Below are 27,917 nucleotides of genomic sequence, written 5' to 3' on the forward strand. Positions count from 1 at the left end.
TGTGGAGAGATTTATCACATGAAACTTGGTCACTGAATATAAGGTTTTGGGTCACAACAAAGCTATCAGGGAGACAAGGCAAGGTCTCCCTATAATAATAGATTTTTCCCTCCAATGATGCCTTCACACTACTTCCTGATTCATTTTTTAAACATGAAACTATGATGAGTCTGCTCAAAAATTATCATTAGTTTCTCATTGCCTACCAGTTAAAGAATAGACTCCTGAACCTGTCATTCAAGGTCCCTCTCATCAGGTTCTAATCTACCTTTTCAACTCCATTTCATAATATGCCTCTCTCTATGTACCTTATTTACAGTCAAACTAGACAAGTATCCACAATCACCCCATTCTTATCTGCCATCTCATTTCTCTATGCCTTTGTACAAGTTATTCCCTTATCAGTTTCCATCCATTGGCAGCCTTCTGTTCTCTTCTAGGTACAATTGCTCACTTCATCTAATAAACTTTCCTTGATCCTTTCAAGTGAAAAATGATCTCTTCCTCAATTTTCTCATCACACTTTTCCTTGATCATTCCTCTGCATTCTTCCAGTAATTCTTTACAGCACTTATTTCTTCATTCTTTTTAGAGTGTAAGCCCCTTGAAAACAAGATTTCTTTCTGTATTTTTCAGTGACTATAATATAATTTGTAATCTTATAATAAATACACAATATTTATCAAATTGTCAATTTTTTTACAGAAGGGGAAATAAGATGAAGGACTAATATAAGGCAAAGTTTAGAGAGCCTAAGAAATTAGGCTTTCTGACATCAATTCTTTGTTTTCTCTATGCCCCACTACATATTTCGAAACATTTTAGAAGCAGAAGACTCTCATTCTTTTACACTTAACAAACTCTTTCAGAATCTCAGAGATTCTGAGATTACACCAAAAAACTCATTTTATTTCTTGAAAAGTTAAATTATTGTGTACTCCAAGGGACCCTCAGAACAGCTGTTTGGACTTTAGTGATCTGGAAGTTCCTTGAGAAGGGAAATACATTGGATTAGGAACAAAACAGTTTTGGTACAATGATGCCTAGGCAATCAAGCATCTCTTGGAATGAAGTAGAGAAGGCAAAGCTCTCTCCTCATTGTATGGGACTCATCCACTTGGTGGTGCCGAGAGGTTTTATAATCCTGGGTTGGTAGCTAGAAAAGTGTCAAAAAGCAGTTCCTTGCCAGGGATTTAGGATATATCTATTACCAAAAAAAGAAAAGGGAGACTAAGGAAAGGAGAAGTCAGTAAATCTCTCATCAGAAGGGACTGTGAGATGATTCCTGAGGAAATAAAATCTACTTGGTAATAAAAATAAGAAGCAATCCAAGTGATAAATGATGTTTAATGATAAACAAAGAATTAGATACCTTCCACTTGACCCCAATCTTGCCCCAAGGTGGCCACAGAAGCCTCTTAGGTTAGAAAAGGTTTTAGATGGGGAAAAATAAGCATTCATCTAAAGTGGTGTTTTGGATGTTATTGTCAAGGTATCAGTAATAAAGAATAATAAGAATAATGTCATCTACCTCCCTAGATCCAAGAGACTGCATTTAGTTAAGAGGAAGTCTTGATTTTTTTTCACTCAGTGTTTTGGGGAAGGGGGGGGGAGACAAAAAAAAGAAAGAAAAGGAAAGGGAAAAAAAGTTTCAATTTACAAAGGGCAATTAGTGCAAATTGGAAAAATCTGACTGCTAATTTCATCTTATTGTTGGGCTTGGATTTCATTTGTCTTGCTTTAGTTTGGTTACAAAGCTGTTTCCTGACTAGAAAACTACTTTAATGATTGCACTTAGGAATTACACAAACAGAAAAAGTCAGAATGCTCATTTGTGAATCATAGACAGAGCCTTCAAGAGTGACTTACTTCTGAAGTTGCCAAGCTTATCAATAAGGTGCCATTATAGTTGTCTCAGTTCTTAAAATAAACTGAGATGCAGCATGCCTTTCAGGGTGAATGGAAAATTTAAGTTCTTCACTGCTTTCTTTTTCAGAGTTTTTTTGGGATTATATAATGCATCTGGTGATCATTTTGTTTGGGGTTTGAATATTCATATTTAAAATATTTTTTCCTAGGATTCATCTGCACAATATTGCAAATCTGGAAGAGCTACAAGATTGATTTATAGAATTTTAGAGTTAAAAAGGACCTCTGATGTTACTACAGTTAAATCCCATGCCCAAAATGGAACACCTTCTACAACCACTCTGATGAGATTTTTTACTGAAAGAATTCCTTATGGGGAATTCACCACCTCTCAAGGAAGTCCATACAACTTTAGGATAGTTTTAATTATTTGAAATTTGCTTTTTTCTATAACTACTACAACTTTTATCCACTGCTCCCAGATCTGTCTCTAAGTCCAAGTAACACAACCCATCTTCCACATAGCAATTCTTCTTTCCTAAGCAATGAACTAATTTAAGTAACAAATATAAACAACATTTCAACCAATACCAGTTCTCATTTGTGAATTACCTATAAATCAGTGCTAAATGCTTCTGCTATGCCCAGAATCCAATCTCCTAACCTTGGTTATAAGACATTTGGAAACAAAGGAATGGAATGAAAATTACCATATTTGAGTGTTACCTTCTTTTGTCAACAGATCAAATCAACAATTATTTATTAATGTACTTTCTATGTGAACAGTAATGGGCATTTCTCCAATTCCTTTTTAACAAAACATTCTAGAATTTTTCAAGAGTTGAAGTCAACCTCTTTAAATTATTAAGTAAAGAATTTTCTCTTTCCTCAAAATCAGGACATTAGCCTTCTGGCTTCTAGCACCTCTCCCTCTCCTGACATTATTCAGACTATACTACCCTTTTTTATCTTTTCCCCCTTTCTTATTCTTGCTTCTATCCAGTATTTATTTTTTTTAAAAAAAATCTAACTTAGTCATTGAGTTTCTTATGCATCTACATCAGTTTCTTCAGACATATCTTCCTTTTCTTTCATAGCAGAATCATTTGTATTGAAATCATTCACCTTTCACTCTAGAAGGCTTTCCTTCCCTCTTACATAAGTTTCCCCTGAAGGCACTTATGCCTTCTTTCTCTGAATTCTTTAAAATGAACTTTTCCAAAATTTAGATATTGTATTAGGCTATACCCAGTTTTTTCCTTCTTTCACAGACATTAAGTTGGAGTTGTCACTTCTCCCAAATATCTTTTGTATTTCCATATCATTCTCTCCTTGTTGACCAGTATATCAGGTCCAGAATAATACTTCCTCTGGTTGCTCTTTCCATCTTTTCAATAACTAAATTTTCACCAAGGAAAGAAAAGTTATGAATGCTCCAGCAGATAATCAGTTAATTTAAGATTTCCATTGCTTTAAGATTCATCTGGCCAGGTTTATGATTTGTTTCCTGAAATTCCTCATTTATTTAGAGCTCTTCTATCCAGGTTACTGTAATAAATTTTCATGAAAATATCACTTCTTTTACCACCTCCTTTGATCCTTACCAAAAGCTCTCCCCTCTCTATTTCCTAGATTTCCTTACATTAACTATATTTTTTAATAAAATCCACTGTTTCAGAATTTCACGGCCTATTCTTCTGAATGATGTAAGTTTTCATGACCATGTTCCAATAGTGAATACCATTTCATTATCTCATTGATGGCCAGGAGAATGAATTTTCCTTCTTGCTTTAGGACCTACTGTTTGTTTTCCTTTTTATCCATACTTGATGCATTTATGCACAGACGTATGTGGCTATGAGTTTCATTACTGTGTTTTTCTTAGAAATTGTCTCTTAAAAATTACTGGTACTGATTTCTTATTTCTAAGTTGTACCTATTACCACCCATGGTTTCTTCCTTGGCAGATTTAGATGGGCAGTTATCTTCTTTCTCTTTTATTTCCTATAATATAGCATTGATAATGCACTATTAAATAGCTCCCATCATCTAAAATGGACTGTAGTTTATTGAATTAAACTATCTACCAGAAGTATTTGACTTGTATAATACTTTATTAGGTCTATAAACTGCTTTGAGTGCCACAGCTTTCTTTTGGGGATATGGAATTCTTTCTTACCTAATTAAGTGCTGCTGATTTCATCAAGCTTTGTTAAAATGAGAGCATCTACTATTTATATAATTCTTTATAATCTGTAAAACACTTTCACAAGCATTACTTCATTTAATCTTCTTAGTTCTGTGAGTGAAGCACTATAGACATTATTCTCCTCATTTTACAGATGGAAAAAACAAGTCACATATTTCACAAGGACAACTTCATGAAAACAGAATTTGATTTGTTTTGTTTGGCCCTAGAGAGCACATTAGCAAATATAGCCCTAACATAAGGTAAAACTTACTAACAATTAGGGCTACCTCAAAAAGGAATGAGTTCACTCAGGAAATTCATCTGGTTCCTATCTGGATTACTTCTTATTATTACTGTTCTATTTTTATTGGAGAAGGAATTCTTGGACAGATACGGGTTGTAGTCTCTAAGGTGTTCATCAACTCATATTTTGTGAATCTATAAAGATTAAGTGCCTTGTCCATGGTCCTAGAGTTAGATTGTGGCAGAGCTGTGACTAGGGAAAAAATAAAGAATCTCATTGCTAAAGAGGATCTCAGATTCTGCAAAATTGCTAAGTCTCCATTTGAAGAATTTTCCAAAGGCAGTCAAATATACTGTGATAGATACACATGTGTATTAGATAATGTGTGTATCTCCACATGTATATACATATGTAAATATATACATAAATCCACTCATATATGTGTATACAAACACAGTGGTGAGGAAATCTACTGCGAGTAATCAGAAAAGGTCCAGAAACCTGAACTAAATCTATAAACCAAGTCTGGAAGTCTTTAATCAATCTGAAAGGAATAAAGTGCTTTGATATTATAGAAGGAGAGAAGATGACCCCATATGGGAAATATCTAATTGAATTCCCTTTCCTTTAACACTGGATTTGATAACCACTTAATAGTTGTCTGTTACTGGAATTCATGATTCCAGACTGGCTTATATATAATGCCCAATGGCATGTCTAATTCTTTCAGTCAATCACAACACATTTCTTGTGTGGAATAATCTGATATTCTTCAGTGATCAAAGCGTTTTTTTTCCTTTCACATCAAAAACTTTATCAAAGATTTGTTCACACCTAATTTACATTGTTGATTGATTAATCCAACTATCTGGGCCTTCTCTGATTAATTTGCTCAATTATATTGAGCAAAAGTTGGCTTATGAAATTTTAACATGAGTCTTCTAGTTCTGCCCTCTGCTGCCAAATGAAACATGTCTAATTCCTCTTCCTTAAGACACACTTTCAAATATTTGAAAAAATTTATTATGTAGCCACTGCCTTACACACCAAGTCTTCTTTTATTCAAGGTAACTATTGGTCAGTTCCCTCAAAGCATTCTTATATTGTATGGAATCCAGAATTCAAATCATTCTGGTCATCTTCCACTAAATGCAATTCAGCTTGTCTGTCCTGTTTTCATCCTGTAGCATTTAAATTGAACACAGTACTCAAAGTGTTCTGACTAGAGAGTAATAACCCCCAATTTCTAGGTACTGTGTTTCTATTAATTTCACCAAAAAACCACATTAGTATTTTTGATAGCTGTATTGCCCTTGGGACACATTTTGTGTTTTAAGTCCACTCAAATCTCCAGATCTTTTTCATGCAAGCTATCTTGCTGTGTCTTCTCTATTTCATTGACCTTCTGACTTAGTACTTTTGCAATAATCTACATGAATGACCTCTGGAGACTAGTAGTTTTGTGTTATTATCAATTATCAAATACATGGATTTCTGACATGTGGAATTACAGGAAATAAAATATCTCAACAAAAAATGCAGCAAAGAAAGGGCAAAGAATCCAGGCCTAGAAAGGAATTATTAAATTCCAGATGCAGTGAGAAATAAGTTAGCTAATAGGTTAATAAGAATGTCAGATGGTACTTCAACTATTGTTAAAATATATAAAATCTTTCCCCAAAGTCACAGGACCATTATTAAACATTAGAAAGGCACTTTACATTTCTGAACTCTAAAATGGTGATAAAATTTCAAAGATGATCAATTCATACTAACCCAGTTTCAGAAGAATTAGAGGAAATCTGGATTTGGGTCATTATTCAATAGAGAATATTTCTTATCAGTGATAATCTAACATGATTAATAGAATCAGAAAAGTATTGCTGCCTAATTCTTAATTTACAATATAGTACTCATTTATCCTGGGCAAGGATTCCATAATAGAAATACATGAATACAGTAACTTTCTGGAAATAATGAACTACCATATTATATAAAATTCAGACGAAAACTAGGCAAACCAATCTCATGTTGACATTGTTTCCCCACTAATGAGAGGAAGCCCTATAACTCAGTATGCAAATAAGAATGCATTCATTTTTTTCTTGTCAGTAATGTCTGCTCTTCATCTGAGTAGTGTCTGATCAGAGATAGGCAAAAAAAATTTCTGCATAACAGTGACAGTCATTTTTCTTTATATTACCTTATCATTTGAATTGCAGTTATTGAAATTTAAGAACATTTAAAGCAAACAATATTTGTAGGAGAGAGAGAAAATAGATAATCTGGAAACAACTATTTTATTTAGTAGGTTTTTCTTTTGTCAGTGAATGGTTTTATTTTATATAAAAATTATAATGAAGGGGGTTGAAAAAAACCAAGTAGCCAACTAGATCTGACTTCACACATACACTTTCTAAGTTACTAGACTAAATTTTAATGATCAAAATTTGCCAGCATCAGGAAAGTTACCTCCCAAATGAGATCCCAAAAAACTGAATGAAATAGTAGAAGATAATTAATATCTTCAGTATCTAAAATATACTTCAAGGCACAACTTGATCCCTATTAGTTGCAACTGGTGAATTCTTGCCAGAATTCCCATTTTGAGGGATGACCCAGACCAGTCACCCCCTCACTTTTTTGGACTCTATCCCAGTGGCTCAGTTGCCTTTGCCTCCTGTCTCTGGGATGCCCACTACAATACCGCTGCATAGGAACACCCCCATCCCTCTTTTTAGCTCCCATTTTGTGTGCTGTCTTAGAATGTAAGCTCTATAAGAGCAGAGATCATTTTTTTTCCTTCTTGTGTTTGTATACCCAAGTTAGCACAGTATCTGTAACATAGTAAGCACTTGATGATTGTGAAATGTTAGTATCTGACCCTCTTTAGCCATGCACAATAAAAAAAAAAAAAGTACTGACTGCCTCAGATAAAGCACCATTTTTAGGAAATAGCTCTTAAAAGTTCTATAAATTACATAGGGGCAGTGACTGTACCTTATCTAAATTTTTCTCTCTCCCAATCCATAGCCCCAGCATTCTACATATAGTAGGTGCTTAATAAATATTCATTACATGAATGGATAAATGAAAGAAATATCAAGGATGCTTAAAATTCTGATTAGAATCACAAAGGGAAGCCCCAACAATTTACTCATAAACTTAAGGGCAGTATTTTTACAGCTTCTTAGTTCTTGGAAAAAAACAACATGCAGGAGGAACCTTGAATCAAACTCTGCCCTTGAGATAATTTTAAGCAATAATTTATCATCCTGAAAATATTCTGGTTGTCACGATCTTCACTCTTAGAAACAAATATGTATGAAGAAATATGAGTTATTCAAGAAGCTGGAGTACTATAATCCTAAATCACCTATCCATAGCTCCCAAAAGGAATTTTTCATGACATCTAAAAGCAGAATCAAGATGTATTTGCATTCCAGACATCATTAAGAACCACAAACATGGATTAAAAATTTCAAGAACAAGGATCTTTTTCAGCTGCAATTCACCAAGATGCCACCAGAGTTCTGAGAGTGGCTATGGTTAAAATCACAAGAAGATCTTAGGATCATAAATAGTAAACTTAAAGATAATCTTGCTTTACAGATGAGGAAACTGAGGCCCAGAAAAATAAAATCACTTACCCAAGTTCATATAGGTAGTGGATGCTAATTTATAATAAGCACGGAAGTTCTGCAATTTCAACTTCCAAGTTTTCTTTTGGTTATCACCCAGAGTCTCTTAAGTTCAGTGATATGATCCTTAATTAGATCAGTAAGAGAAGATCCAGGGCATGTACTAAAATTACTTTAAAAAAATAACATTTACAATTCCTCTCCTGACTTGTCTTCTCATCCTAAAAACTCAAATTTGATGATCTTTAAAAGGTGGAAAAAATTTACAAATTTGCCAATTCCAGAATAGTGGAGTATGGCTAGTGTTTGGAACTAAGCATCATATCTTTCTCCATCTAGCAGTACTACCCTCTGGAGCATCTGGCAATGGTTTGGTGTTTTATTAATAAACCTCAAGAACCATCTGCTCTGGAGGAAGCTATTCTTCCATACTCTCACAAAATTTCTATCAAAAGTAAATGGGGTCAAGGTCAATGATGATTCACTGAGAGAGGGTAAAATTCCTACTACAGAATAGAGAAAATGTCAACAGTACATTATTGGCCTGGTGTTCCTCCTACAACAGGGTCAGAGTAGGATGCAGCTCACAGGTTACAATATCTAGTTGTCAGGAGAGTGCTATTTCACAGATTTTTATTAATAAAAATTTTAATTTAATCCTTAAAAAGAAAGCTACAGCCCACCTATTGATTAGAAGAAGCATTTTTTTGAAAAGAGCAATTAACTATTTCTTCACTTTAAAATCATTACCCCTTTAATAAATAAGAGATCAAGAAATAGAGGGCTTCTTGATGCTTATCTAATATTCAGATTCCTTTTTGTTGTTACCATGTGATCTTAGTAGTATTTTGTGACTCAGGTTTGTTTTCTTTTAGGTTTTTGCAAGGCAATGGGGTTAAGTGGCTTGCCCAAGGCCACACAGCTAGGTAATTATTAAGTGTCTGAGGTCGCATTTGAACTCAGGTACTCCTGACTCCAGGGCCAGTGCTCTATCCACTGCGCCATCTAGCCACCCCATGACTCACTTTTGAATGGAGGTAATAGTCATAAAAATTTATATTCCTGAAATTTTAAATATATTTTTCAATAATTTCTCAATATTTCTCAATACATTTCTCAATGCTCTTTTTTAAAGTCCTTTCCCTTAAGTTGTAAATCATTGGGTTTTTGTGCATGTCCTTTAATTCAGTAGGTTTGTATCACAAAGAGATCACAAAAAAGGAGTTAAAAAATCCACATGTACAAAAAATATTGATAGCAACATTTTTCTGTAGTGGCAAAGAACTGGAAATTGAGGGGATGACCATCAATTCAGAATGACTGAACAAACTTGTAGCATATAAATGTGATGAAACACTATTGTTCTATAAGAAATTAAGAGGTTATAGGATTTTGGGATAGCCTGGAAAGAACTGTATGACCCGAAGCTGAGTGAAGTGAGAAGAACCAGAAGAACATTATATGCACTAAAGCAACTTTGAGTGATGATCAACTATGACGAACTTGTTCATTTCAGCAATACGATAATCAAAGACAATTCTAAAAGACTTGTAATAGAAAATGCCATCCATTTTCAGAGAAGTAACTGTGGAATTTAAATGTAGCCCCCAAATTTACTGTCTTCAATTTTTATAATTTATCTTTTATGTCTTTTTTTCCTCTTTAATGTTTTTTTACCATTTAGAATTGATTCTTTTTTCACAACATTATTAATATGGGTATATGGTTAGCATGATTATATATGTATAACCTATATTAGATTGCTTTTTATCAGGGGGAGGAGAGGGGAAAATTTAAAACTCAAACTCTTGCAGAAAAATGATTGTTAAAGACTACCATTGCATGTAGTTGGAAAAATAAATGAATAAAATATTTTTTAAAAATCAATGGGTTTTATACTTTGCTACGTTCTTGTTGGTTATTTGTGGGCAAAGGTTAACTTAATTATATCACTATCTAAAATGTTGAATATTTGCTAAGAAATTTGTAGTTTTTCTTGGTTCCTTTTCTCAATAACATATTCTAAAATTCACATGGGAGTATTTAACATAAATTGAAATAAAGTTTAGTGTTGCTTTTTCATCAAGTTAATAGTTTCTTATTAATTTTCTACTAGTCAAAATAATAAGGCTTACATTTCATGAAATATAGTGTGGAATAATGGTCAGAAGGCTAATTTCAGGCAAGATAACCTGAGTTCAAATCCCATACTTAAAACCTAGTTGCTCTGTGACCATAGCCAAGTCACTTAACCCCTTTGAGTCTCAGTTTCTTTGTGTGTAAAATGAAGTTACTCACCTACTTTAAAGTTGTTTTAAGAATAAAGGAGATGATGTATATGAATTGCACATAAATCCGAAGACATTATATAAATGTCAGCTATTATTACTGCTATAGTTATTCTTAATAATAATAAATATTAGCATGATGTATTTATTCATTTACCTCTCAGAGCCTTTCTCTTTTCCCTAGTACAGCTATAATTTAAGTCCCGGTTCTCTTCCAACATTAACAAGTATGAGAGTTAAAATAGCTCTGAAAAAATGCCAGTAAGACATTTAAATCACTGAACCCTCTGTGGATCTTCCATATTTACAATGAATAATGTGTCCAAATATTATCATTTTTCAGTTCATAAACATTTATTGAGTGGCAAGATGAGCAGAGGAGTATTGAGAGTCTACAAAGTAGAAAGCACAATACTTCTACCTAAGGAATTTATGGTCAAGAATGAAATTATAAGTTATAGACAAAGGTATATAAAAATCCATTTAGCAAATCATATAATTAATAAGATTTGCATACACATGCTGTGAAATTTTGGAATGAATGGAGTACTAAGTGTCTAGGGAGCTGGTATGAGAAAACATCCTGGGGAAAAAAAGGAGTGAGTGATCCTTTAAAGGAACAAAGTGAATTCTAGGAGAATAAAAATGGGAGAATATCATGATTATCTAATTTTTTAGCAAAGGTAAATAGTACAAGCTAGGATAGAAATGTTGAAAAGTTTACTTTGATTCCTAGGTAGAAAAGAAGAAGGATCCTGGGGACTTTCAATGAACTACGGATCCTCAGAGTTGATTGTATATGATAATGAATAGCTTTTTATGTAGTCCTCTATATTTGAGGGTGATCATGGTAATTACGTCACACTACTAGCAATGGCACACTAGCAAAAATTACATTACTGTGTAAAATTGTCCACAATCAACAAACCTTTCCATGATGAACTATAAAAATCATACTGTGATTTGGAAAAATAATAAGCTACTAACGATAAAGATCATCTTTATTAATGACCCTTGAGTTTTTCTGACCCTTTGACTAAGAAAAGTGAAGTTACAAGTGAAGTTTCATTTAGAATGAGTATAAACTACTTTTAAGGAGTAAAATATTCCCCATATGGAATGAATCAACACCATCCAAAGTCATAATAGTCTTACTTAAATTCAACTTTGATCCTACTGAAATGGATCAAATGAATTCCCTCAAGGAGTATTCAATCTAAAGTATCTCAAATGGGGACATGATTTTCATGGAGTCAGAACCAAATAGTTGATGGAAAATGAAGCTAGCTGGAAAATTCTGTGATCTCTTTTGGAGAATAGAAGCTTTGGGAAGAGTTTATTGTTCTTAATAGTCAAGATCACATCCAGTCTGTTGTCCTATCTTATTAAACTCAGGTCCATGTTCTTTTTGTTTTGGGGGTTTTTTTTTAGTTTTTTTTGGAAAGGCAAATGGGGTTAAGTGGCTTGCCCAAGGCCACACAGCTAGGTAATTATTAAGTGTCTGAGGCTGCATTTGAACTCCAGGAGCAGCGCTCTATCTACTGTGCCACCTAGCTGCCCCAGGCCCATGCTCTTCTAAAGAAATATTCCCCAAAAGGGCCTGCTTAACATGCTCTGGTTCTCCTAATATTATTTGTGTGGCCAGTGGAACACAATTTTCTCTTAATACCTAACTAGTACTTTTTCTCCAATTATATAACTCTCTTTTATGCCACTTATCCAGTTCTACTATTTGTTGGTCATATGTTACAACCTACGCATGCCTACTGGGTACTTCTCTACTTTTCCTTGAGTTTCCCACAACTTTAGTTCTTTTGCCAACTTTAGTGGGGGTGATCTACAACTTTACCCAGAGAATATCTCTGGAAGAATAGCATTTAAGATGGAAGGATTTATTTTAGGGAATAGCTTAGAATCATTAAATGAACTGTTCTCTTTCCCAAAGACAATCTAGTCTACCTGCTCCAGTTATTCTCCAATAGCTTTTTGTTCATTTTACATTGCTAACCTAATTTGTGGCACTGAAATGCATATTACTTTTAATCACACCAATTCCCTTCATATGACTAAAAGAGGTGTCACTCAAAGAAATGAGAAATATTTCTGTATCTTACTCTTGTTAGGACCCAATCTCCTATGATTTTACTAGATTATATAGTAAGAGTTATTTTTCCTAGCTCTGGACTGGACTCAAAATCAAATTTTATGGAAATAATTATAAAGTCATGAATGAGGGGTGAGTCTATCTTCTCTCCCACCTAGTAACACCAAGAGTACAGAGATAATTTCAGTATGCCATCTGTTAGTGAAGATTTTGCTATTTGCTTCTACATATGCAATATTTTGCGAACTATCTCTTTTGAAAAAAAATTGCATAGAATCAATTCAGAAGGAAATCTGCTACACCTGACAAGTTGATAAGTCCTGCATACATCCATCAAAGTGTCAAGATGCATAGATAAAAGCATTTGTAACCCATATTTTTAAAAGGTCGGGCTTAAACTGGGTTGTTAACATAGAATATTTATTAGACTTCATGCAATCTCAGTTTTATTTTATCTCATCTAGCCAAGAGAAAACAACAGACTGAAGGAAGGATTTAGGAAATATAATTATAGGCATATCACAGTTGACACTATTTAAATTTGCTTTGAATTATGTGATAACTAGCTTTTGGGTTGCATTGAAAGGGGGTAATTTTCAATCTGCTCATTTAATACAGATAATATCCAATAACAATTTAGGGAGGGATACTTATTGACAGATTCCATATCCTTAATCTCCACTGAGGCTAGGAAAGAAAATGGGCTTAAAAATGAGGAATTTCTTAGAGACATTAGAATTTAAAATCATGATCATGAGACACTGAATGCTTTATCAAGAAGAATAGCATTGTGAACTACTGGAAAAGGAAGCATCAGGAGTGCTGGCATTATTAGGTATCACTGCAGTTTTGAGTTATTATTGACCTCATATTAGTCCTGCCTGAAACAAAAAAAAATTAAAGGGTGAAATGATTTTGTGGTTATTAATTTAATTTTGTGGGCAATTAGGTGGTATGGTAGATAAAACACTGGTTCTGGAATCAGGAAAACCCATCTTTCTGAGTTCAAATTCAGCCTCAGATACTTATCAGCTTTTGACCCTGAGCAAGTCATTTAAAAATGTTTGCCTCATCTTTAAAATGGGCAAACCATTTCGATGTATTTGCCAAGAGAATGCCAAATGGGGACATGAAGAGTCAGATAAGATTGAACAATGATTGAACAACAAAAACAAAATTTATTTGTAGAGAACCCATAAGGATGGCAATATAGTTTCATGAGAAAAGTTTTGTATTTGGAATTAGAGGACCAAGGTTCAAATCAGGACTCTTCAACCCCACCTCTCTGACAAGTCATTTAATTTCTCTGGGCCTCAGTTTCTTAATCTGTAAAATGAGAAAATTTAATGAAAAGTCCTTTAGGATCTCTTCCAGCTCTCAATTTAAGCTCTATGTCTTTTATAAGACAAGTTAGATGCTGTGGTTCAACTGTCTCAAACAATGAATTGCATTTGTCACTTATGTCAACACTTTGATTTATTTCTATTGTCCTTTCCAATTTCTGATTTAAATAAAGCAGAATCAACTAAGTCTGATTACAGCCCAACTAAGAATTCATTCTGTTGCCCCTTTCTCTTTCAAAATCATCCCAGCTAAGATTTCAAAATGTCAAGTTTTACATGTGCTTTCCAATGATTAAAGTTGTTATGCTGATTTTGACAAGAACTAGTCAGATGAAAACCTAGATTAGGCTAATAGGTCATTCATTAATTATCATTTACCTATCATCAGATCTTCACACAAGATCTAAATAATACTTTCCCTCCCCCCCAAAATCCCACAAAATTATAATCTCTTAAATCATGGGTGGAAAGTAATTATTTCAATAGTGATAAGGACAGACAAAAAAACCCAGCCACAATATGTATCTAAACAACAGAGTAAACCTACATCATAGATTTTTCCAGAACCATCCAAATTTCAAATACTCAGCCTTACTGTTTCCAAAAACCATGAAATCTTTTTGTATCTTCCAATTATTTTGACAAATATTAATGGAATGAATTGTTAATAAGCATTGCAGAAAAAAATATCAATTTTTTTAAAAGTCATGAAAAATAGAGCATCTTTTCTAAGCTAAAATCATTAAATAATTAAGAATCATTCAACCAAAAAACTTTTTTTTTAGGTTTTTGCAAGGCAAATGGGGTTAAGTGGCTTGCCCAAGGCCACACAGCTAGGTAATTATTAAGTGTCTGAGACCGGATTTGAACCCAGGTACTCCTGACTCCAAGGCCGGTGCTTTATCCACTATGCCACCTAGCCACCTCAACCAAAAAACTTTTATGAGGTTTCTGCTACATGATTGAAACCACGTAGATTTGGGAGATACAAATACAAACAAAGGAAAACTAACCTGTGTGTACTAACCTAGACTGTAAAAGTTTGTTCACACTTAGGTTACTTTTCCTTTGTATTATGAAATTTTTTGTTTTTAGATTTTTGCAAGGCAATGCGATGAAGTGGCTTGGCCAAGGCCACACAGCTAGGTAATTATTAAGAGTCTGAGGCCAGATTTGGACTCAGGTACTCCTGACTCCAGGGCCGGTGCTCTATCCACTGCACCACCTAGCCACCCTATTAAATTATTTTTAATGAAATTTTTGTTTGTATCACTAAATCATTTTAATGCAATTTTATACAGTTTAAATAGAGGCAAGCCACTAATGGCATATTTGTATTTTTATTACCTTTTTCTTATTTATGAAAGTAAGTTCAGAACTCAGGGCTCTGATAGACTGCAACTCCTTGAAGTTAGGATCTATTTCAATTTTGATTTTGGGTCCCCAAAACCTAACATATTAAGCATTTGATAAATATATTTGTTGATTGAAGAAGGAGAATTCTTTGTGCAACCAAGTCACTAAAATATACCTTCCATGAGAAACTTTTAGATGAAAAATACTAGCCTAATTTTTTTTTAAAAAATAATATTGTATGTCAGGTAGTGAATTGACCTTGGATTCAGAAAAATCTAATTTCAATTCTAATTTCAATCATATACTAGTTGTGTGTCCATGGACATCTCTCTAAGCTAGAGGCAAAGCAGATCTGCATTAAGGAAGTGTGTATACACAATGGGTTGAAATCACAGATCCATAAAAAAAAAGAACCCTCAAATATATTTTAACAATAAATCCTTGTACTTTGGAGGTCTGTATAAATAAGAAGTCCATTAGCCAAAATTCACTTCTGTTTGCCATTCCCTAAAAAGCTATAGTATTTTTGTTAAATTCACAAAGACATTTGGGATACTGAATTTCATCCATTTTATAACAACTTTTCACACATATGCATCCTTACCACACCAAATTGCTTAGCTATGCATCCACTTACCTAATTTTTTTATGCAGCATAATTATTAACCTAAATGAATAGATTTTGAAAGCCCACAAATTTCTTGGCAGTGTACTATGTGGTACAGAAAAAAAATTTGATTTAATTCGCAGCTCAAAACATTCATTATAAGGGACACTGTGCCTAAAACTATTAATTCAAAAATAAAAGAAGTAAAAATATCAACATAGCACACATTTTTAAATCATTTTTTTGAAATTCTACCCCTCTCCTATCTCAACCCCCTTCCCAGCACTGTAAATTTAGGGTAGTTGTATGATTTAGAAATATCAAGATAATACAACATTCTGAAACTGAAAGCCCTAATTAGTCTAATAAAAAGAGGTTTCTAAATTAAAGTGAAGAACTAGCCAATTGGTCATCCTTCATGGCTGTCAATCTCAAAGCATACAAATGAGATAAAAAAAATGATACTATAAATTTCAGGTTGTCAGCTCCCAAAACAATGAGTTTCATTTCAATGCTAGAATGTGATTTTGTTAATTTTTTCCCTGAATTTTATAAAATTATGTCACAAAGGACAGAGATAATGTTTGCTTTATTTTTAAAGGATTCATGTTTGTAAAAATTATGTTATAGACTTTCTTCTTTTCTACCTTTCCCAAAGACAAGAATGTGTCCATTTATCTGCAAAAATAACTAAATTTAGATCTATAGTCTGAGAGTTTCTTTCTGGTTGCTGACATTTTTTGAAAACAGAAGAATATTAAAGCAAGGACCTTCAAAACTGTTGTTGCTAGGCATTAGGTCTAGAAGAGAATGTCCTTTTTGATGATGGATAAACTTTCAGGTGAAAATCTGATTAACAAAAGTCTCTGATTATGAACTGTTACTCATGATTCATATCTCCAAAAAATGACTTTATCCTTTCTGTGTCAGGTCAGAGCATTCAATTTAGATAATATTGAACATTAGTTTCTCATATTGTATTCATACCCAGAGGAAACAGGGAAATTTTATTTAGTTGGAATAGAAATGATAAAATTTAGATGTTCAGTTAAGTCTTCAATTATTCATAGTAACAGGGAACAGGGTTAAGATGGATAATTGAAATCTGAAGATGATCCAAAGTTTTCATTTTAGCCATTAGTATTAACATTTTCTACTAAATCATTTTCCCCCCAGAGCTTTTAACACAAAGAAAAATGGCTTAGATCCATTCCTGTTGGAAATGTTTAAAAAAGATGAAATGGTCAGTTACCACTCACTCAACATGCATTTACTGGGCACTTACTAGGTAACAGACATACTAATTATAGACAAAGGGTAGTAAGAAAAAGAGATTCAAAGAAAATCTAAGGGATGTATAAATTGTCACAGACCAGATAAGAAGATACTAAAATAATAGAAAATTGGTGAGCAATCACTTCAACATCTTTGGGAAATACAATCTAAAATGAAAATATAATATGTTCAAATGTAAGTACTAGAAAATATCCTCACCTTTCTTTTAATCATCCAAATTTTGATATAAAAATGAAAAGTTTTAATAAGAATTCTAACATTACTTTCTATTTTAAAATATTTTTTCCTGAAGAGGCAGTAGGGTATAGTGAGGAGAATTCAGGATTTGGAATTAAGAATAAATTAAATCTTGTTTCTGATACCTAATACTTGTGTGATCCTAGGTCCAGTCATTCAATAAATGTCTTTAAGCCCTTTTTTTCAGCTGTAAAATGAGGGTTAATAATAGCAATAATAATAACAAACATTTATGTAATTCTTTAAGGTTTCAAAGTTTAGGTTGGTATGCCATTTCATTTTATCCTCACAATAATAATCCTATGAAGCAGGTGCTATCATTACCCCCCACTTTCCCAAGGAGGTAAGATTGTGAAGTCCTTGGGGGGTAAAGACTTTCTTTTATTTCTTTTTGTGTCCTCAAAACTAAGCTCAGTGTATGTTCTTAATAAATGTTGAATGATTTATTGATTGATTGAAGGGACATAAGGTTAAATAAGTGTAAGAACCAAGATTTAAATTTTCCTGACTCCAAACCTAGCTTTCCTATTCACTAAGTTGTTTAATGAAAATAATACCTGTACCAATCTTAAACATATATCAATCTTGTGAAGTTCAAATGAAAAGAAATATACATAAATTATTTAACAAACTTTGTAGTACTATGTAAAGTACCAAGTAAAAGCTATTATAATTATTGTAGCTTTATGTCCTCTGAAATGTGATAGTTGATGAAACTAAGCATTAAATATACATGATATGTATGTAGTCATCTCCCAAAGACAGACACATAAACAGTGATGACATATGGATAATGACCAGAATGAATGTATGATATCTACAGCACTATTTTTAGTATAGTTAATTATTGCTACAATATCACTGTCATAATCAGAAATATCACTCTTGCAGAAAAATAATTTGACCTTCCCTATGAAATTATTGGTGTGGGTTTTTTTTTGTTTTTATTAGATTTTTTTTTTTGCAAGGCAAATGGGGTTAAGTGGCTTGCCCAAGGCCACACAGCTAGGTAATTATTAAGTGTCTGAGACCGGATTTGAACCCAGGTACGCCTGACTCCAGGGCCGTTGCTTTATCCACTGCACCACCTAGCCACTCCTGATGTGTTTTTCACAAGAAAATGTTTGCCTGAAATGTTAAAAGTTCAACCCATAGTATAAATTCCCATGATCAGTTTAAAAGAAAAAATTTCTTAAAGAGAGATATCAAATCTATATTGATATTATTGATGTCATCAGACATTTCTATTTCTCTATTCCTGGCAATTAATTGCAACTTGATAATCTATGACATTTTAACTTGATGTCATGATATATTCATTATACAGATTTCATAGTACTGATAAGTTATTTTGCTATATGACAAAGAATTAAGTGGACAAAGAAGGTTGGAAGGGTAGTAATGCCACTCTATAAACTTGAAAGAAAATAAAATGTAAGCATGGATGAATGTGTATGTGCGTGTTTTCTTTCAAAGAAACGTTCATTCCAACATTTAAATGTCAAGCTCATTCTGGATTTTTCGTTTGTTTTGCTGAGTGACTTTTTGATGAATCTTTTGCTCTACTTTAGTTAAAAGACTAATATAAAAATTGTTAACTCCCAGGAACCACTGACTATCCCTCTCTTTCTGCCACTGATACAAAATGACAAGAATCACTTCAAATCTTCTTTGAAAACGGAGGATAAACATCATCAGAATCACTTTCAATAATATTAAATTTTTTAATAAGTTTTCACAACCAGAGCCCCAATAGGTCAATGGTTTCAGTAGTGTCCAATTCTTCGTGACCCTTTTTGGGGTTTCTTGGCAAGGTTCTAGAATGGTTTGCCATTTCTTTCTCCAATTTATTTTATAGTAAGGAAACTGAGCTAGGTAGAATTAAATAATTTGCCCAGCATCACACAACTAGCAAGTATCTGAGGCCAGATTTGAATTTATCGAGATGTCTTCCTGATTATACTCCTACTGTGTCACTAGTTACCCAATAAGTCAATATCTAGGGTTATAGGGGATTGACTCCAAACTAACTGGTACAGGTGAATGGATGAGGGAAAAATTATCTAGGAGAGAACTGGCTAGAAAGGACTATATTTTAATAGAATAAAAATTATATGGGGGGAGGGAGGGGGAAGGTATGACAAAATGAAAATAGAAGAGAAAAATGAACATGGAGAGGATTCAGAGGAACAAAAACAAAACAAAACATTCATTCAGTTCTGGATTTGGGGATATATTGAGGAAAATAAATGACAATCTAAAATGTTCTTAGCAAATGAAATTAGAAAAAGTGGCATTTTGTGAAATGATGTTTCTTTTAAAGCTCCAATTTACTTTTTCTATGAATAATTTCCCCAAAAAGCATAAATTTTCTTGATCTTAAATAGAGAAATCAAATGAGTAAAAGAATAAAATATTACTCTGCAAAGTCAAAAGGAAGACTGAATTACCTCCAGGATCAAATATATAATCTAGGTTTTTTAATTATTTTCAAACTCTGGCTTCTTTCTGTCTTTCCAAGTCTTCTTAACATTCAATGTCATTGACTTCCTTGCTGTTCTTTGAACTAGAAAATGAATCTCATGATTGATTATTTTTACCACTTTTCCCCATTCTCCCTCCTTATCTCTGTCTCCTGGCTTCTGTGACTTCCTTCAGTTCTCAGCTAAAAGTTCACCATCTTTAAGAAGCCTTTCCCAGTCCTCTTTAATCTTAGTGCCTTCCCTCTAAGACTACTTCTGCAGAATTTGTACATAGTTGTTTGCATGTTGTCTTTGCCATTAGACTGTGAGATCCTTAAGAGTAGGGACTTTGAGGGGTGGCTAGGTGGCACAGTGGATAGAGCACTGGCTCTGGAGTCGGGATCCTGTACCTGAGTTCAAATCCAACCTCAGGCACTTAAGAATTACCTAGCTGTGTGGCCTTGGGCAAGTCACTTAACCCCATTTGCCTTGCAAAAAAACCCCTAAAAACAAAGAGCACTTAACACAGTATCTGTCACATAGTAGGCACTAATTGATTAACAGAACTTGGAGTCAGAAAACCCGAGTTAAATTTCAACTCTGATTCTGTACCTATACAATCACAGACAATTCATTTTATGTAGTTGACTCAATTTCCTCATATGAAAAAAATGAAGAAATTAAACTAGATGATCTCTAAGGTCGGTCTCTCTCTCTCTCTCTCTCTCTCTCTCTCTCTCTCTCTCTCTCTCTCTTTATTTTTGCAAGGCAAATGGGGTTAAGTGACTTGCCCAAGGTCACAAACATAAGTAATGATTAAGTGTCTGAAGCCAGTTTTGGACTCAGGTCCTCCTGACTCCAGGTCCAGGGCTCTATCCACTGTGCCACTGAGCTGCCCCACTAAGGTCTCTTTTAACCCTAAAAAAATCTAAAATACTATTCTCTCATCATCTAATGATCTATGGTATAATGGCTGAGGGCCAGTCTAAGAATCAGAAATATCTTGTTTCAAGTATTTCCTCAAGCATATTAGTTATGTGATCATGGGTAAATCATTTAACCTTTCCATGCCCTAAGTAATACCCTAAGATCATAAATTATGGCTTATAGATGTTATAATAAATCAGACTTGAACTCTACCTATCTCTCCCCAAGAAATAACCCCCAAGAATCAGATATAGATTTTCATTATCTTTGAAAAATTCTTTTCTTTCTAGACTGATATTAGCACTACAAAATAAGGGTGAGCTAGGATAGCACCTTATTAATTTTTATACTCATACTGTAATCCATGTAAGTAAAAAAGTAATCCTTTAAATGATCCTACTCCATCACATAAAAATATCATTTAATAATCTAATCTTTCCTGTAATGGCAGCAAATTATTTAACTCCATCGATATTTCCTGTGTGAAGCAATAAAGATGAAAAATGAGTATGCTCATTGAGAAAGCCAATTGACTTTTAACAGACTAGCTAAGGAAATGAAACAGAATATTATTGCTTATATTGGCCTATATTGTCTATTAGCATATTTATCATTAAATGCTTTTAATTTTGCTAGTAATCCCTTTTATCCCATTTAACGTTAGTATACATTCTGAAAGTCTGTCCATGAATAAACATGAAAAAAATCTCTACCTGCAAAGCAGCCCTGAAGAAAAACGTAGTTGTTCCTTATGTGATCAGTGTTTATTAAGGAAGAATCCAAGACCTTCTTTGGGTAGACACAGAAAAGGGACTGAGACATGAGACAGGATAGAGAGGAATTTCTTGATTGAGTTTTACTATTAATCAAAGGACACAGTGTCTACACACTATACCTGCCCCTAGGATATCTTGACATTTGTATATCATGCTTACATAGACTCAGCTAGATAGAATCTCCATAAAGTACTCTTCAAACATCAATTAGAAAGAAATTTTTAAAAGGACAAAACACACTCTATCCAAAATTAACACTTGACCATTTCATCAAATACATCTCTTTCTCTATTCATGTTTTTAGAAAATAAATCTTCTAGGAAACTATATTTTTTATGAGTAGTTTGAAAAGTCACCCTTAAAAATCCCAGTCTAATTCAGTGTAGACTCTAAGGAGGCACAAAACATTAGAGGTGAAATGAACCTTGAGATTATATACTTCATTTTCCTCATTTTATACTTGAGTCCTTTGCCAAAGTTAAGCAGCATGGTCTCAGCTGAGACTAGACTTTGTGTATTCTAATTCTCCATCTAATGCTCTTTTCATTACTGCTGGAAGAATCATTTTGGGGATTCTTTCCCAAGGGGACATGTCAGGGAAAAAGTTCAGCATATACATACATATATATATATATATATATATATATATGTATATATATATATATATATATGGTGACAAGTCTGTCTTATCAGTATGTAATAGCATGACAGCTTCTTGGGCTCCCACAGAGAGCAATCATAAACCTTTTCCTTCAACAAGTATTTTATTCCCATACCTGCTCAGCAAATATTTATTAAGGGCCTTGCTATATGCAATTCATCATGCCAAGAGCTGTGGGTTAAAGACACAGTGGATGTCTTTGGAATATTTTATCCCAAGTACAGTAGGAAATAAGACAGGAGATCAATTAATTATACATGCTAATATAATAAATGACAAGAGAGGTACAAAGGAAATATTGTAGGTAATAAAGTCAATATCACACCTTAATTTGATAATTTTATATAATATATGTATACACATACACACACACACACACACACACACACACACACACACACACAACACCTATCTCAGAGGTCCTCTTCTAGGAAAACTTCCTATATTCTCTTAACTGAAACTACTGTTTCCTAGAAGATTTTGCTTATCTCCTTTGTTCCATCTCCTTTCCCCTTGTAAAATATTTATTTGTGTTCATGTTGTAATTCCTACTCCCACTACTATCACCAATATATGGTCCTTCAGGTAGATAATTGTCATTTTTTACCCTTGAACCAACCCCAATAGTAGTAAAAACATTAATAAAAAGTTGAATAAGAAGAGTCCACTTCACTCATCCAAAACCCAGGAACAAGAGTCCTTATTTTCCTCCTGCTCTATCTTGGTTTGCCCTCTGTAGACTTCCACTTGCCACATCCTACCTAACTTTCTCTCACATAATCACCATCTCTTCTGTCATCATTCCCACCTAGCTCACCCCAGCTTACCCCCAACCCTAGTCTCTTCTAGGTGACGAATATCTCATCGAATTTGCAATGCTCTCTAATTGTGAGTAGCAGATGAAAATTGCAGAATCACATACATAAAGGACACCATACTCCCATTTAAGTAATGATAGTTCTGCTAAATGTGCTAGTTCAGAGGAGGGGAGGGGAGGGGGAAAGACAAGGGAGAGAAGAAAGAGAACTATAACTAGTTAAATGTTGCTCAAGGCCATTTCTTTCAATGAATACATACCTTAGAGGAAGCAAGAGATGAAAGACTTGAAACTACTGTTACCTCTCAGTCTGTCTTAGGTCTAGAGTTGTCTCTCATAGTGTGAGCATTGTTCAGGTCTGAGTGTGATACTATTATCTCTTTTTCCCTATGCCTGTACACATTCTATCATTTTGTATAGCCTGGCTAAGCTGAGAGAAACATGATCTAGCAAATAAGAAAGCTTCTTTAGGGAGCTGGCTTCTCTAAAATTATTCTTCATTAGCTAGAAGACCCTATGTTCTCCTTGACTTACTTCAGTCTTCTAGTGCCTCCTGGTGAAGCAGAAGGAAAAAACAGTTTTGTGATACCAATACCGTTTAAAATGTTTTTATGTGAAAAGTCTTTTCAAGAGTATTTTCCCCTAATCACAGGTTTCCCTGCCAGCTATCTTTACTATTTTTTTCTATATGACATAGAATTCTTGGTTTCTAGCCCCACTTCCCTCCCTCCTTTACTCCATCCCACATATATTATATCTTTTTATGGTTTGCCTTCAGTTACAAAAATATTTTTTGTTTTATTGATTTTGACAGTGCCAGAGTGATTCTTCCTTTTGAATTTCTTATTTGATACTTATGCTGAGACAGTAAGTAATATAACTAGAAAAGAAATTACTGCAGTAACAGAAATGACTCCTATGCTAACCTTGTTTTAAAGAGGAGAAAAACAATTCTGCAAAATTAGAGCTAAAGTTAAGACAGCCTGGAGGCAAGAAACTCTGAGATGTTATTTTAGCATGTTAATATTGTCACCAAAGAGTTGCTTATGAACATTTTCTTCAAAATATATTATCACAAACCCCATTTGAAAGCATTTTACATCATTCCTTCTCTGAGTCAAATTTCTCCCATTTAACACTTCTCTAGCATTGCAAATAGCTGCTTATTCACTTGCCCAAGTTAAGCAGGAAATGCTAGAGGAGAATACTGCATACTTTATATATTCTCTTAAATTATTGGAGGCAGCAAATTGTTAATAGCATGATCATTTTAAAAACTTGTACTCCCCTACATGAAGCTCTCTGTGCCAAAATCTGACTTGGAGTTTGAGACTGACAAATCCAATCACTCATTTCCCAGTTGTTCAATATGCAAATGTGACAAACATTGATTAATAAACAAATAGAGTATATTTTTCATTTTCATTTTTTCCCAAGGATTTCAGGTTCATGAATCTTCTTGAGATATCAGCAAGGTAATTTTGGTCTTACTTTTATTAATGGAGAAAATAAGTATCAAGGGATCTGCTCAGAGTTACCAAGTAAGTCAGTTGCAGAAATAAAATAGAGACCAAGTTTCGACATCACTTCAGATTTAATGGGGCCATTGTCTAATTCTTCTGAATTCTATATACTTGTGTACTCACTGAGACAGATGTTTGTCTATCTGGTAAAGGGAGTATTAACTGCCCTTCTGGTTATCTGATGAAGTTTATACTATTAAGGAGAATACAATTATCAAATGTAGAAATCTTTAGGCATGTGTTATTTTATTATCTGAATAAAGATGAAAAGAGAATAACTATTGTACACTTTTAAAGGGTATTTATAGGACAATACTTAGAAATTTCTTTTCCTTCTTATCATTTAAAGTTAAATTAAATGTCTTCTATAACTGGGGCCTCTTAAGCCAATGGATGAAAATAAAACCTTCAAAGATCTTTTCAAACTAAGGAAATTGGATATTTGTCAGAATGGTGCCAAAGAGGTCAGTTCAATTTGAACTGATTGAAGAAATATGATTATGAGAGATGACTTTTCTGAACACAGAGTTGCAGGTTACAGAAAACTAATGATGACCTATGAATTAGGCGTATTGTGAGAGTGAGGAATCTTTTCCCATTAGCAACACATAATTTATTATTTAGGAAAAATAATTAATCATTTTTAATAGTTAGGAAAAAATGCTTAGCTATTCGCCTAGAGACTTTGCCAAAATTACTACATATATCCTGAAGAGTTTTGGTAATAATGGTTCAAACTCTAATTGATGAAAGAGGCCCAGATGACCAGACACCCAGAGAAGAGAACTGAGACAGTTAACCAATTATGGATAAGATGCCTCTAGAAAGATGACACTCTAGGAAAGGAAAAGACTAGAAATAAATCAAACAGTCCATCCTACAAAGCCCAACTTACCAACATAGACCAAAGTAAGCTCTAAAAAATGAATAAATCTTTAAAGAATAAAAGGTACCCCAAGAGCTAGAGATAAGGAAACAAGTGAGTTACTGGCAACCTTAGACAAAACTTAACTCATTCTTTTAAATCCCTGATCCTAATATAATAATTTCTTTAGAAATCTACAAAAACAAAACCTCTGCCCTCTGAGGAATCTAGAAAATTTTGGCCAACAAATGGCACAACTAGATTTGCTCTACACTTTAGAGAAGGGAGCCTTCATAAGAATTTCCAATGAAGGGTAAGTTTTAAGTTGTTTTCCAAACCAGGAAGGAAATCAGAACCAATATGGGCTATAATAGTTACCTTTTACAGCTCAGTCTTCTCCAGTAACAGTAATAAACCACATAAAGTCCCTAAAGAAATATTTATACATCACCTAAGATACTGACTGACCACCCTTCCCAGACATATAGCAGTCATAGTCACCTAAAAAATCAAAGAAGAGAAGGCAAAAAATCTGAGATACCATGGATAGATCATCACAAGTTTCTCAGATTCTTGCATGCCATTCACTTCTACACTCTCTGTCAGTCACTGCACTATAATGTGCAAGGGTAATTTACTCAGGGCACTCCAGCATGGAAGAACTGCCAATGGTAAGCGGCATCTGAATACCATAAGTACCAGTTATGTAAAGAAAGTCTACTTCTGGTATACTCTATCTAATATACCTATTACACCTTACCCCTTATCCCATTTGGTGAATCATGTTGTTTTTAGAAGGAAGAAAGAATCTAATAAAAAATGTAAATTATCTTTAGTTCACATTAAAAATCTCTAGGATTCAATTTTTTAACTTGTTCTTCAACTCAGAACACCATCTCTGATGTTTCAGAGAACTTCAGAAAGCAAAATAGGAACTATAAGAAGCAATATGGATACCTGCATTGGCAGGCACCATTAAATTTATGATCTCCACCCAATACAAAAATTACTTAAAAGACTGACCCTCTTTCATGAATTTCATCTTTTAAAATCATAAGTTTTATCAAAAATATGCCCTATGGGAAATGTGGCCTCAAGTGAATATTCTTGTTATCGCTCATCCCTGGGGACAGTAAATCATGCAAGTAGGACTGCAATTAAGAGGGTTATATCTAAGAAGATTCTAGGCTTACAGCACAATTACTCACTGCATGGAAAGCACTTAACATTCAGGTAAATCAAGCATGGAATTGTTGCTATTTCTTAAGAATCATGGTTCACAGACCTGTCAAATAGATAACTGATAGATTAACACAGTAAAGAAATCTGTTGCAATGTGATTTCTGGAGAGTAAATATTCTCAGTGACTATATTGGGGGGCTGTCTCTCCATCTTGATTAGGTAGTATACCAGAAAAGAAGCAGTATTTGTTATAACTTACTATGACCTGGGCAAAGTAGGAAACTCAGAAGGTGGTGACACTTACTAAAATAAGATCATTTGGGCACATGCTCCCATGCCTCAAAGTTTTAGTAATGTGATATCTTGGGACTGAAGCATAATAATGCCTCTAGATCCTTCATGGATAGGTTAATAATTATACAAATAGGATCCTTTGTAATTGTGAGACATCTAAGGATATATCTAAGCTGTTTAACTGTAAGCTTGATGGATCAGTGGATAAAATGCTGTACCTAGAGTAAGAAAGACCTGAGTTCAAATGCATGCTCAGAAATGTAGCATCTGAGACCTAGGGTAAGTCACTTAACCTCTTTGGTTTCTGGTAAGATGAGGATAATAGTACTTCCCTCTCAGAGTTATTGTAAGGATTTAGGAGATGCATGTGGAGCACTTAGCACAGTGCTGTCATCTTCAGTTTTCATCCTGTATCATGAATAACACAATTGGCATCTAGAACCTCAATCAGCATTCAGTTTATATTTAATTAGATATTATTTATTATTATTCTGCTACTGCTGCTTTACTTTAGTGCCTCACTGAATTCTTAAAGGTTATGACATATCTGACCAAGGGGGGAAAAATTCTGGTTATATACCTTATAATCAAATGTATTTATCATGTTTGAGGACTGTTCTAGGTAAATATGGAGTTCATTATGGGAGGAAGGAACAGTGCTAAATAAATGGTAGCAATTATTCACAGACAACACAGATGCAGAGTTGGAGGGGACTTGAAAGATCATCTAGTCTAACTTTCTCATTTAACAGATGAGGAAACTGAGCAGGTAAGACACTTGCCCATGGTCTAAATGTCAGAGCCATGATTTGACTCCAAGTCCAGAGCCAATCACCTTTCAACTCTACCACCATGCTGCTGATGTGGAGATCATTTGTTTCATTTCCCCATTAATTTTTGCCTTTGATCTATCAAAGGAGGAAAGAAGAATTGGACTAGATACCAAAAAGATAATTCAGGTTCGTATCCGTTATATTTTTTTTAACTTGCAGAATCATTTTCCCCTAGGGGAAAAAGAGTAATAGAATTCCATGTCATGGCAGAGCATGTTGTTATTGTTGTTCAATTATTTTAGTTGTGTCTGATTTCTCATGATCCCATTTGGAGTTTTCTTTTTTATTTTTTTAGGGGGTTTTTTTGGGTCAGGCAAATGGATTTAGGTGACTTGCCCAAGGCCACACAGCTAGGTAATTATTTAAGCATCTGAGGCTGGATTTGAACTCAGGTACTCCTG

At 33.9% G+C, this 27,917-nt stretch overlaps 1 protein-coding gene across 13 annotated transcripts in view; it reads right to left on the bottom strand.

Annotated features, from left to right (window-relative positions):
• Nucleotides 1-27,917, bottom strand: part of RYR2 (ryanodine receptor 2) — a 766,826-nt gene that overhangs the window by 592,213 nt on the left and 146,696 nt on the right. The gene's annotated exons all lie outside the window — the stretch shown is intronic.

The sequence above is a fragment of the Macrotis lagotis genome, chromosome 2, assembly GCF_037893015.1.
Source record: "Macrotis lagotis isolate mMagLag1 chromosome 2, bilby.v1.9.chrom.fasta, whole genome shotgun sequence".
Lineage (NCBI taxonomy): Eukaryota > Metazoa > Chordata > Mammalia > Peramelemorphia > Peramelidae > Macrotis > Macrotis lagotis.